The following is a 14,317-nucleotide window of genomic DNA, read 5'->3' as shown; positions in this document are numbered from 1 at the left end:
TTGTTTATTTGATAGAAGCTGAGAGAGAGCATAAGCAAGGGGGAGTGGCAGGCAGAGGGAGAGGAAGATCATGACCTGAGTTGAAGGCAGATGCTTAGCCGACTGAGCCACCCAGGTGCCCCAACCAAGTGAGATTTATTCCAGGAATGCACGGTTGGTTTAAAATTTGCAAATCACTGAAGGTAACTCCCTACATAAACAGACTAAAAAAGAAAACCATATGATTATGTGAATAGATGCAAATGACAAAATCCAACATTCATTAGTGTTAAAAACATCCTCAAAGTGAGAGTGTATGGAATTAGTTTTCTGTTGATGTGTAGCAAATTATCACAAACTTAGAGACTTAAAATGCCACCCACTTATTACCCAACACTCCATAGATCAGAAATCAGAGTGGGCCAGCATAGATTCTCTGCTGAGAATCTCACATTCACAGTATTGGCTGGGCTGGGTTCTCATCTGGAGGCTCTGAGGAAGAATCTACTTTCAAGCTCATTCAGGTTGTTGGCAGACCCCAGTTTTAGGTTTTAGGTTGTAGGTAAAGATCTATGTTTTATAGCTGACTGATAGGTAGCTAGGGCCTGCCATCACCTCCCTGAGGTCCATGTTTCTTCTCAATGGCCCCTCCATCTTCAAGGCAGCAATCATTTGTCAAGTTCCCACTCATACTTTGAATCTGACTTCTCTTTTTATCAACCATAGAAAGGTCCCTAACCTTTTGAAAAGATTTTTTTTTTTAAGAATAGTTTTGGATTCATAGCAAAATTAAGGAGAGGTTACAGGGATTTCCCATAAACTTTCTGCCACACTCATACAAAACCTCTCCCATTACCAACATCTCTTATCAGAGCCCCTCCTGTCAATAGCCTCTATCATTATCAACATTCCCTACATTTGTGGCAATTGATGGATCATTACTGACACATCATTAGCCCATTGTTTACCTTATACTCACTCTTGGTGTTATACATTCCATGGGTTTGAACAAATGTATAATGATATGTATCCACCATTATAATATCATACAGAGTATTTTCATGGTCCAAAAATGTCCTCTGTGTTCTGCCTATTTATCCCTCCCCTTCACCCTAACCCCAGGCAAACATTGCTTTCTTTTTTTTTTTTTTTAGGTTGTTTCCATAGTTTTATATCCAAGAATGTCATGTTGGAATCATACAGTAAGTAGTCTTTTTAAACTGGCTTCTTTCACTTAGTAATATGCATTCAGTCTTCCTCCATGTCCTTTACAAGGTTTGGAGAGCTTATTTGTCTTTTTGGCACTGAATAATAGTCCATTGTCTGGATGTGCCACAGTTTATTTACTCATTCAACTACATAAAGATATCTTGGTAGCTTCCAAATTTGGACAATTATGAATAAAGCTGTTATAAACATCCGTGAGCAGGTTTTTGTATGGACATAAGTTGTCAACTCCTCCAGAGAGTTTGATTGCTGGTGAGTATGTTTAGCTTTGTAAGAAACTGCTAAACTGCCTTCCAAAGTGACTGCACTCATTTTGCATTCCCCCCAGCAATAAATGAGAGTTTCTGTTGCTCCACATCCTCTTCAGCATTTGGTATTGTTAGTACTCTGGATTTTGGCCATTTTGATGGGTGTGTAAAGGTATCTTGTCACTTTAATTTTCATTTCCTTGCTGACATTATGTGAAACATCTTTTTACATGCTTGTCGTCTGTATATCTTCTTTGGTAAAGTGTCTGTTAAGGTCCTTGGTCCATAAAGGTCTCTAATTTTAGGGGCTCATGTGATTAGATAAGGCCCACAGATAATCTCCCTCTTAAGGTCAATTGTGCCATATAGCATAACATAATTTCTGGAGTGAGATCTCATTATAATCACCGGTGCCAGGGCATGGGAGTAAATGAAGAATACCCAAATAAGAACAAACAAAAGCTATTTACTTAGCACTTGCAGGGGATCAGACACCATCATTTGCATTTAGCAGACATTCCAAGTCAGGCTGGGGAAGTGGAAGGCTTTATAGTGGAAAAAGAGATGGCTTAAGGTATGCTCTGACTGGAGACTTCTGGTAGAGGAAACCTGGAAGTAGGCCAAATAGAAGCAGAACATTCTATGTGGCTTCTTAGGGGAGCATATTTGGCTCATTGTTTTTAATTTGGAAGTGGGAAATAATTAGGGAAGCTGCAGTTACTGACCAAGCGTTGACTATTTTGGTCTAGTTGCTGCAGAAGTTATGGGTCAGAGTTCTACTTTTATTCATGGTCTGGGTGTTGTTTATTCAGTTTTTCAAAGGATTAGGAGGAACATCTTTGGGGAGCCATTTTAGAAATTATTCCTACTACAAGTATCTATGAAAAACCTAGCTAACATCAAACTTAATGGTTAAAAAAATGGAATGCTTTCCCCTTAAGATCAGGAACAAGACAAGAAATTTTGTTATCACTACTTCTATTCATTATGGTACTGTAGGTTCTAGCCAGTACCATAAGACAAGAAAAAGTAATGATACCCAGATTGAAAAGAAGTCTTTAATCTAAGATGACATGATTTTTTTCTGTAAAAAAATCCCATAGGAGCAGGCCAGGTGGCTCAGCAGTTTAGCGCCGCCTTCAGTCCAGGGCCTGATCCTGGACACCCAGGATCTAATCCCACCTCTGGCTCCCTGCATGGAGCCTGCTTCTGCTTCTGCCTGTGTCTCTGCCTCTCTCTCTCTCTCTCTCTCTCTCTCTGTCTCTCATGAATAAATAAATAAAGACATAAAAAAAAAGTCCTATGAAATCTTTAAGAAAGTGACTACAGGGTGCCTCAGTGACTCAGTCAGTTAAATATCAGGTCATGGTCTCGGGGTCCTGGGACTGAGCCCCATGTTGGGCTCCCTGTTCAGCGGGAAGTCTGCTTCTTCCTTTCCTTCTGCCTCTCCCCCCTGCTCATGTAATCTCTCACTCTCTCTCAAATAAATAAAATATTTTTAAAAAAAAGAAAGCTACTGGGGATCCCTGGGTGGCCCAGTGGTTTAGCATCGCCTTCAGCCCAGGGCATGATCCTGGAGACCCAGGATCGAGTCCCGCGTTGGGCTCCCAGCATGGAGCCTGTTTCTCCCTCTGCCTGTATCTCTGCCTCTCTCTCTCCTCTCTCTATGTCTATCATGAATAAATAAATAAATAAATCTTAAAAAAAAAAAAAAAGAAAGCTACTGCAACTGATAAGTGAGTTTAGCAAGCTTGCAGGATACAAACTGATATATAAAAATTAACTGTTATTTCTATATACTAGCAACAAACAAAAGACAATATGACTTAAAATGGCATTAAAAAATGAAATACTTAGGGATATAGTTGGCACAATATGCATTAGACATCAATACTCAAAACTATAAAACATTGCTATAAAAAATTAAATATGACCTAGTGAATGAAGAAATATACCGAATTCATAGATCAGAAGTTAACTATTGTCATGATGTCAACTATCCCCAAATTGATCTATAGATTAAAAGCAATCCAGGGATCCCTGGATGGCTCAGTGGTTAAGCATCTGCCTTCGGCCCAGGGTGTGGTCCTGGAGTCCCGGGATCGAGTCCCACATCAGGCTCCCTGCATGGAGCCTGCTTCTCTCTCTGCCTGTGTGTCTGCCTCTTTCTCTCTCTCTGTCTCTCATGAATAAATAAATAAAATCTTTTATAAAAACAAAACCAAAAACAAAAATAAAATAAAATAAAATAAAATAAAAGCAATCGAAACAAAATTCCAGAAGTCTTTTTGGCTAGAGATTGAAAAGCTGGTTCTAAAATTCACATGGAAATGCAAAGGATCTTGAATAGCTGAATTGACTTTGAAAAAGAAGAACAAAATTGGAGAACTTACACTACTTGATATCAAGACATTATATTACTACAGTAAATAAGACAGTGGATACTGGTGTCAAGATAGACAGATAAACAGGATACAATAGAATCCAGAAACAAGCACCTCCCTATATGGTCAACTGATTTTTGATAATGATTTAAAGGCAATTTAGTGGAGAAATGATACTCTATTCAACAAATGGTGCTGGAACAATTGGATATCCATATGCAAAAGAGATAAAAAAAGAAGCAAAAACTGGAAGAACTAAATGAGAGAAATCGACAAATCTACAATTATAATTGGATATTGTAATACTCCTTTCTCAGTAATTCGTAAAACATGTAGACAGAAGATGAGTAAGAAAATAGAAACATTGTCAATCTTTTCAGCCAACTTGACTTAATTAAAAAAATGAAAATTAATAAAAAGAAAACTCATTTGGAATGGCATCAGGAAGCTAATAGGGGGAGCGGTCATGTCCAGCACTTGTTGTCAATTGTAAATCCAAGAGGAAGAGATAGATCTTGCAAGTCAACAGCACTATTCTGCAGGAGAAGAAAGACTTCTTCCTACCCTGGTAACAGCCCAGCTAGTGAGAGACAGTGACAGCTCAGCCAATGAGAAACAACTATAGTCTGACCTCCCACTTTACTCCAATGAACTTTTAGTTTATAATAGTCCCCCCAGACCCCCTTTTCCTCATAAAAAAAGCATTTCTCTGCTTTGTTCTCTGGGACTTGCCTATGGTTTAGCATAGTTTGCTTGTTCTAGATTCTAATTTATATAAAAACAGAAATCTATGAAATAGAAAATGAGCAAATAGAGAAATCAATAAAACCAAAATCATCTTGTTAAAATGGTCAATAACACTGACAAACCTCTAGGGAAAAAAGTAGATGCAAAATACTAATATCAGGAATGAAAGTGGGAGGAATATTAGGGCTCCTATGGTTTTGGAAAAGGGTGTATTGTGAACAATATATTTATTATGACAATAAATTTTTTGACAAATTTGAACACTTAGATGAAATGCACAAATTTCTTGAAATTGCCAGAATTGACTCAATACAAAATAGAAAACTGGAATGACTTGAATTTCTTTTTTTTTTTTTTAATTTTTATTTATTTATGATAGTCACAGAGAGAGAGAGAGGCAGAGACACAGGAAGAGGGAGAAGCAGGCTCCATGCACCGGGAGCCCGAACGTGGGATTCGATCCCGGATCTCCAGGATCGCGCCCTGGGCCAAAGGCAGGCGCCAAACCGCTGCGCCACCCAGGGATCTGAATTTCTGATTAAAACCTTTCTCTAGGGATACTGGCTGGTTCAGTGGGTAGATCATGAGACTCTTAATCTCAGCGTCCTGAGTTTAAGCCCCAGGTTGGGCAGGGGCTTTAACTTTAACTTTAAAAAAAAAAAAAAATTTAAAACCTTTCCCTAAGTCAGTTTCCAAGTCCTGTTGGCTTCACTGGTACAGTCTAGCAAACTGAAGCAAAATTTGGGTTTGAGGAGCCTGTGGAAGGTTTAAAGCCATTACTGTTGTATAGGTTGTATAGATCTTGACACTACCAAATACTTATTGAACATGCCATGGGCTGTGGAATTAGAATATCTAGTTTCTCATCTACTTCTGCTACTTCATAGTTATACAACCTTGGAAATTATTTCAGATCTTTCAGAAAACATCTATGTTACAGGCTACTGGGGAGAACCAAAGTATACATAACAGTAGTTTTATACTCTAAATTATTCACATATATGATGATACTAACATTAAAAATAACAAGCTGGGGGATCCCTGGGTGGCTCAGCGGTTTGGCGCCTGCCTTTGGCCCAGGAGTCCTGGAGTCCCGGGATCGAGTCCCGCGTCAGGCTCCCAGCATGGAGCCTGTTTCTCTCTCTGCCTGTGTCTCTGCCTCTCTCTTTCTCTCTTTATCATAAATAAATAAAAATAAATCTTAAAAAAAATAACAAGCTGTCTTTTCACAGGCTTTACCATAATTTTTTATTGATGGTGGTTGTTTGGGGGAACTTATGATAATCTTTCCTGGGCTTTTCCAGAGAAGAAATAGGATTTCTGCACAGTCAACTTTAGGAACTCGAGTTGGCTTGGATGTGCAACACAAAATACTCAGGAAGATACCTGACCTAAACTCCCTAGAAAATTATATCAAGCCAGAGGCAGGTTTTTCTTTTTAAGTTTCCTAACACAAGGGGCCGTGTCATCATATAAATGGCCAGGATCACGTTTCACTTTCAAAGAGTCCTTTTGTGATTCTGCTTTACACTATGACTGGATATTTGTGCCTTAGGAATTTATTTTGATGTTTTTGGCACGAGGAAGCATTCTGGTTCACCACCCTGGAAAGTCTCTGAACCCTCTCCTTTTCTTTTGTTTGTGGAGGCTTTATCACATAGGCACAATTGATTAAGTCCTTCCATTGGTGATTGATTCAACCTCCTGCCCCTATCCCAGCCTGGAAATCTGGGGGCAGCACTGAAAGTTTCAACCCTCTATTCATGGTTGGTTCCCCTGGTAGCCAGCTCCACCCATCTTCAGGGGATTTTCAAAAGTCATATTATTAACATAAACTCAGTTGTTGAATGGAGCTTGTTGTGAATGAGATACCCCTTTCGCCTTTATGGCTCTGAAGTCACTTAAGAAACAGATGACAAAGAGATCAAATAGAAAGAACAAAAGATGCTTCCCGTTGTTCTTATCAATTAGGAAATTCCAAGGGTTTGGCGAGCTGTAAGCAAGAAACTGTGGCTGGAGGACCAAAATATATATTTATTACCAATCACAATATCAATAATACCTTTAATTACTTCGCTTCCCTCCAAAACTAATTCATGCCTTAATGAAAAAAGTCATAATGAAAATATTTAAAATATCACTTAGCAAAATAATGGCATATAATTAAAGTTGTACTTAAACATAAATTTCTACATTTAAGTACATTTATTGAAACATCATGAAACACAGAAAACAAGGAAGAATCCTCAAGGAGATAAAAATGAAATGGGGGGGTGGGGCAAGATGGTGGAAGAGTAGGGTCCCCAAGTCACCTGTCCCCACCAACTTACCTAGATAAATTTCAAGTCATCCTGAAAACCTATGAATTCGGCCTGAGATTTAAAGAGAGAACACTGGAATGCTACAGAAAGAAGAGTTTGTGCTTCTAAAAGTACAACTTGTTTTTAGCCACTCTACACTGAGCAAAATGACTAGAAAGAAAAGCCACAAAAGAAAGAATCAGAAACAGTCCTCTCTCCCACAGAGTTACAGAATTTGGATTACAATTCAATGTCAGAAAGCCAATTCAGAAGCACAATTATAAAGCTACTGGTGGCTCTGGAAAAAAGCATAAGAGATTCAAGAGACTTCATGACTGCAGAATTTAGATCTAATCAGGCCAAAATTAAAAATCAATTAAATGAGACGCAATCCAAACTGGAGATCCTAACGACGAGGGTTAATGAGGTAGAAGAAAGAGTGAGTGACATAGGAGACAAGTTGATGGCAAGGAAGGAAGCTGAGGAAAAAAAAGAAAAACAAAAGACCATGAGGAATGGTTAAGGGAAATAAATGACAGCCTCAGAAGGAAAAATTTACGTTTAATTGGGTTTCCAGAGGCAGCTGAAAGGGACAAAGGACCAGAAAGTGTATTTGAACAAATCATAGCTGAGAACTTCCCTAACTTGGAGAGGGAAACTGGCATTCAGATCCAGAAGATAAGGAGATCCCCCCTAAAATCAATAAAAACCGTTCAACACCTTGACATTTAATAGTGAAACTTGCAAATTCCAAAGATAAAGAGAAAATCCTTAAAGCAGCAAGAGACCAGAAATCCCTAACTTATATGGGGAGACGTATTAGATTCACAGCATACCTCTCCACAGAGACCTGGCAGGCCAGAAAGGGCTGGCAGGATATATTCAGGGTCCTAAATGAGAAGAACATACAGCCAAGAATACTTTATTCAGCAAGGCTCTCATTCAGAATAGAAGGAGAGATAAAGAACTTCCAAGATAGGCAGAAACTGAAAGAATATGTGACCACCAAACCAACTCTGCAAGAAATATTAAGGGGGACTCTGCAAAAGAAAGAGGAAGTCCAAAGAAACAATCCACCAAAACAGGGACTGAATAGGTATTACGTTGACACTAAATTAATATCTTTCAATAGTAGCTCTGAACGTGAATGGGCTTAATGACCCCATCAAAAGGTGCAGGGTATCAGACTGGATAAAAAAGCAGGACCCATCTATTTTCTGTCTACAAGAGACTCATTTTAGACCTAAGGACACCTAATGCCTGAAAATAAAAGGTTGGAGAACCATTTACCATTCAAATGTTCCTCAAAAGAAAGCAGGGGTAGCCATCCTCATATCAGATAAGTTAAAGTTTATCCCAAAGACTGTAGTAAGAGATGAAGAGGAACACTATACCATACTTCAAGGATCTATCCAACAAGAGGACCCAACAATCATCATTTATGCCCCTAATGTGGGAGCTGCCAATTATATCAATCAATTAATAACCAAAGTTAGGACCTACTTAGATAATAATACACTTATACTGGGAGACTTCAACACGATGCTTTCTGTAAATGACAGATCTTCTAAGCACAACATCTTCAAAGAAACAAGAGCTTTAAATGATACACTGGACCAGATGGACTTCACAGATATTTACAGAACTTTACATCCAAACGCAGCTGAATACACATTCTTCTCAAATGCACATGGAACTTTCTCTAGAATAGACCACATACTGGGTCACAAATCAGGTCTTAAATGACACCAAAAGATTGGGATTGCCCCCTGCATATTTTCAGACCATAATGCTTTGAAACTAGAACTAAATCACAAGAAGAAATTTGGAAGAAATTCAAACACATGGAGGTTAAAGACCATCCTGCTAAAAGATGAAAGGGTCAACCAGGAAATTAGAGAAGAATTTAAAGATTCATGGAAAGTAATGAGAATAAAGATACAACCATTCAAAATCTTTGGGATACAAAAAAAAAAAATCTTTGGGATACAGCAAAAGCAATTCTGGGAGGGAAATACATCACAATATAAGCATCCCTCAAAAAACTGGAAAAAACTCAAATACAAAAACTAACCTTGCACCTAAAGGAACTGGAGAAAGAACAGCAAATAAAACCTACACCCAGCAGAAGAAGAGAGTTAATAAAGATTCGAGCAGAACTCAAGGAAATCGAGACCAGAAGAACTGTGGAACAGATCAACAAAACCAGGAGTTGGTTCTTTGAAAGAATTAATAAGATAGATAAACCACCATTAGCCAGTCTTATTAAAAACAAAAGAAAAAAGACTCAAATTTATAAAATCATGAATGAAAAACAAGAGATCACCACCAATACCAAGGAAATACAAATGATTTTAAAAACATTACGAGCAGCTATACACCAATAAATTAGGCAATCTAGAAGAAATGGACGCATTTCTGGAAAACCACAAACTACCAAAACTGGAACAGGAAGAAATAGGAAACCTGAACAGGCCTATAACCAGGGAGGAAATTGAAGCAGTCATCAAAAACCTCCCAAGACACAAAAATCCAGGGCCAGATGGCTTCCCAGGGTAATTCCTTCAAACGTTTAAAGAAGAAACAATACCTATTCTACTAAAGCTGTTCTGAAAGATAGAAAGAGGGGATCCCTGGGTGGTACAGTGGTTTAGGGCCTGCCTTTGGCCCAGGGCGTGATCCTGGAGACCCGGGATCGAATCCCACATCAGGCTCCCGGTGCATGGAGCCTGCTTCTCCCTCTGCCTGTGTCTCTGTCTCTCTGTCTCTCTCTCTCTCTGTGACTATCATAAATAAATAAATAAAAATTTTTAAAAATCTGTTGAAAGATAGAAAGAGATGGAGTACTTCCAAACTCGTTCTATGAGGCCAGCATCACCTTAATTCCAAAACCAGACAAAGACCCCACCAAAAAGGAGAATTATAGACCAATATCCCTGATGAACATGGATGCAAAAATTCTCAACAGATATTAGCCAATAGGATCCAAAGTACATTAAGAAGATTATTCACCATGAACAAGTGAAGTGGGATTTATCCCTGGGATGCAAGGCTGGTTCAACACTCATAAAACAATCAATGTGATATATTATATCAACAAGAGAAAAAACAAGAACCATATGATTTCTCAATAGATGGGGAGAAAGCATTTGACAAAATACAGCATCCATTCCTGGTCAAAACTCTTCAGAGTGTAGGGATAGAGGGAACATTCCTCAGCATCTTAAAAGCCATATATGAAAAGCCCACAGCAAATATCACTCTCAATGGGGAAACACTGGGAACCTTTCCCCTAAGATCAGGAACACGACAGGGATGTCCACTCTCACCACTGCTCTTCAACACAGTACTAGAAGTCCTAGCCTCAGCAATCAGGCAACAAAAAGAAATAAAAGGCATTCCAATTGGCAAAGAAGAAGTCAAACTCTCCCTCTTCGCAGATGACATGATACTGTACATAGAAAACCCAAAAGATTCCACCCCAAGATTGCTAGAACTCACACAGCAATATGGCAGTGTGGCAGGATACAAAAATCAATGCCCAGAAATCAGTGGCATTTCTATACACTAACAATGAGACTGAAGAAAGAGAAATTAAGGAGTCAATTCCATTTACAATTGCACCCAAAAGCATAAGATACCTAGGAATAAATCTAACCAAAGAGGTAAAGGATCTATACCCTAAAAACTACAGAACACTTCTGAAAGAAATTGAGGAAGACACAAAGAGATGGAAAAATATTCTATGCTCATGGATTGGAAGTATTAATATTGTGAAAATGTCAATGCTACCCAGGGCAATGTACACATTTAATGCAATCCCTATCAAAATACCATGGACTTTCTTCAGAGAGTTGGAACAAATCATCTTAAGATTTGTGTGGAATCAGAAAAGACCCCAAATAGCCAGGGGAATATTAAAAAGAAAACCATAGCTGGGGGCATCACAATGCCAGATTTCAGGTTGTACTACAAAGCTGTGGTCATCAAGACAGTGTGGTACTGGCACAAAAACAGACACATAGATCAATGGAACAGAATAGAGAATCCAGAAGTGGACCCTCAACTCTATGGTCAACTAATATTCAACAAAGCAGGAAAGACTATCCACTGGAAAAAGGACAGTCTCTTTTTTTTTTAATTTTTATTTATTTATGATAGTCACATACAGAGAGAGAGAGAGAGAGAGAGGCAGAGACACAGGCAGAGGGAGAAGCAGGCTACATGCACCAGGAGCCCGACGTGGGATTCGATCCCGGGTCTCCAGGATCGCGCCCTGGGCCAAAGGCAGGCGCCAAACCGCTGCGCCACCCAGGGATCCCAGGACAGTCTCTTTAATAAATGGTGCTGGTAAAATTGGACAGCCATGTGCAGAAGAATGAAACTAGACCACTCTCTTACACCATACACAAAGATAAACTCAAAGTGGATGAGAGATCTAAATGTGAGACAAGAATCCATCAAAATCCTAGAGGAGAACACAGGCAACACCATTTTGAACTTGGCCACAGCAACTTCTTGCAAGATACATCTACGAAGGCAAGAGAAACAAAGGCAAAAATGAACTATTGGGACTTCTTCAAGATAAGAAGCTTCTGCACAGCAAAAGAAACTGTCAACAAAACTAAAAGACAACCTCCAGAATGGGAGAAGATATTTGCAAATGACATATCAGATAAAGGGCTAGTATCCAAGATCTATAAAGAACTTATTAAACTCAACAGCAAAGAAACAAACAATCCAATCATGAAATGGGCAAAAGACATGAACAGAAATTTCACAGAGGAAGACAGACATGGCCAACAAGCACATGAGAAAATGCTCCGCATCACTTGCCATCAGGGAAATAGAAATCAAAACTACAATGAGATACCACCTCACACCAGTGAGAATGGGGCAAATTAACAAGACAGGAAACAACAAATGTTGGAGAGGATGTGGAGAAAGAGGAACCCTCCTGCACTGTTGGTGGGAATGTGAACTGGTGCAGCCACTCTGGAAAACTGTGTGGAAGTTCCTGAAAGAGTTAAAAATAGAATTGCCCTATGACCCAGCAATTGCACTACTGAGGATTTACCCCTAAGGTACAGATACAGTGAAACGGCAGGACACCTGCACCCCAATGTTTATAGCAGCAATGTCCGCAATAGCCAAGTGTGGAAGGAGCCTCAGTGTCCATCGAAAGATGAATGGATAAAGAAGATGTGGTCTATATATACAATGGAATATTACTCAGCCTTTAGAAAGGATGAATATCCACCATTTGCTTCAACATGGATGGAGTTGGTGGGTATTATGCTGAGTGAAGTAAGTCAATCGGAGGACAAACATTATATGGCCTCATTCATTTGGGGAATATAAGAAATAGTGAAAGGGAATAAAGGGGAAAGGAGAGAAAATGACTGGGAAATATCAGAAAGGGTGACAGCACATGAGAGACTCCTAACTCTGGGAAACGAACAAGGGGTGGTGGCAAGGGAGGTGGGTGGGGGGATGGGGAGACTGGGTGATAGCCATGGGGGGGATACTTGACGGGATGAGCACTGGGTGATATGCTATATGCTGGCAAATTGAACTCCAATAAAAATTTTTTTAAATAAATAAAAATTTAAAAAATGAAATGGTATATTAATTCTAATCATGGGTGAGAGGAAAGAAATAATAAAAATAAGGTAAGAAATTAATGAAGTAATGAGAGAGAAGTAATGAAAATAAGAACAATAAAATAAGAACTTTATTTATCAATAAAGTGATAAAAATATAAAACCAGCCCAAAAGCTGATTCTTTGAAAAACATTAATGAAATAGGTAAATTTCTGAGAACATTAACCCAGAAAGAAAGATAAAAAACTAACAACAAATAATATTAGGAATGAAAAGGGAGCCATAACTATAGAATCATTAATAATTACAACTTGTGAAGAGAACACTGACTATATACATTTGAAAAACTTACATGAAATGGGAAAAAGTAGAGTATGTGAACTATGAAAGTTGAATTCAGAAAAAAATAGAAAATCTTAATATTCCAAAAACCATTAAAGAAAGTTAATCAATAGGAGAACCTGGGTGGTTCAGTGGTTGAGATGCCTTTGGCTCAGGTCTGGTCCCGGGATCAAATCCCACATCAGTCTCCCCATAGGGAGCCTGCTTCTCCCTCTGCCTAGGTCTCTGCCTCTCTCTCTGTGTGTTTCTCATGAATAAATAAATAAAATGTTAAAAAAAAATCGAATCAGTAGTTACAAGTTTCTCCCCAGCTGTCCCAACACCCCACGTTGTCAACCACCTCCATATATATTTCAGGTTCAGATGATTTTAAAGGCAAATTATTACCAAACCTTGGCTGAAAAACAACAAAATATCCGGTGGTTTAAAGATGTTATTGCCCTGTCTTTTGGTCTCCACGTTTTCTCATGAGAAGTCAGCAGAATTCCTATGAAAATTCTTTTGTGTGTAATATCTCATTTTCCTCTGGCGGATCTCAAGATTTTCTTGGTTTATAGCAATTTATTTTTGGTTACAGCAGTGTGACTATCATGTGCCTATATATGATTTTCTTCATACTTATTCTATTTGGGTTGTCTGTTTGTTCTTGCTTATGTTTTGTTCTACTCCTTAGGGTTTAATTTCTGTTGCTCTCTCCTTTGTTTCTGACATAGATTGGAAGTGTCAGGAGTTGGGGTGAGGGATCCCTGGTGGCTCAGCGGTTTGGCGCCTGTCTTCAGCCTAGGGTGTGATCCTGGAGTCCCGGGATCGAGTCCTGTGTTGGGCTCCTTGCATGGAGCCTGCTTCTCCCTCTGCCCGTGTCTCTGCCTCTCTCTCTCTCTCTCTCTCTCTCTCTCTGTGTCTCTCATGAATAAATGAATAAAATCTTAAAAAAAAAAAGGAGTTGGGGTGAATGTGTAGGAGACAATAAGCAAGATCCCTTCTCCTCCTCTTTTTATTCCTCAATATCTATCAGTTCCAATTCTTGTGCCTATGAGGGTTTTGTCTACTTCATAAACAAAAGCCAAGTTTGGGTTAATGTGCCCTCTCCTGGCATACACCACAGCCTGCCTTGTCACAGAGGAAATGCATGTGCTCAACCCATGTGTCCAAAGTTGCACTACAACTTTGATGGATTCCTCAGCTGAGCCAAAAATATTCTAGTTGCCAGTGGAAAACACTTCAGATCCATACCATTCCATGTTCTAAAGCATCAAAGAACTTTTGGGTGGGCCCTAGTCAAGGAGGAATAGCTCCCAGACAGTTCAATGACTGATAAAACTTAGTGGTCCTTGGGGGGAGTGGAGATTCCATGACTCTGCCAAGTCGTCCATTTGGCGATCTATAAAAGACCATTCAAGGGCCTGAATGTGGCCTGTGGGAACCTCTAATGACTGGGTCCTCACCCTACATTGCCACTTGAAGGTCATAAACCCTGGCAGGTGAC

This window comes from Canis lupus, chromosome 25 (genome assembly GCF_003254725.2).
Source record: "Canis lupus dingo isolate Sandy chromosome 25, ASM325472v2, whole genome shotgun sequence".
Lineage (NCBI taxonomy): Eukaryota > Metazoa > Chordata > Mammalia > Carnivora > Canidae > Canis > Canis lupus.
The sequence above is the reverse complement of the archived record's forward strand: the minus strand, read 5'-3'. Positions refer to the sequence as shown.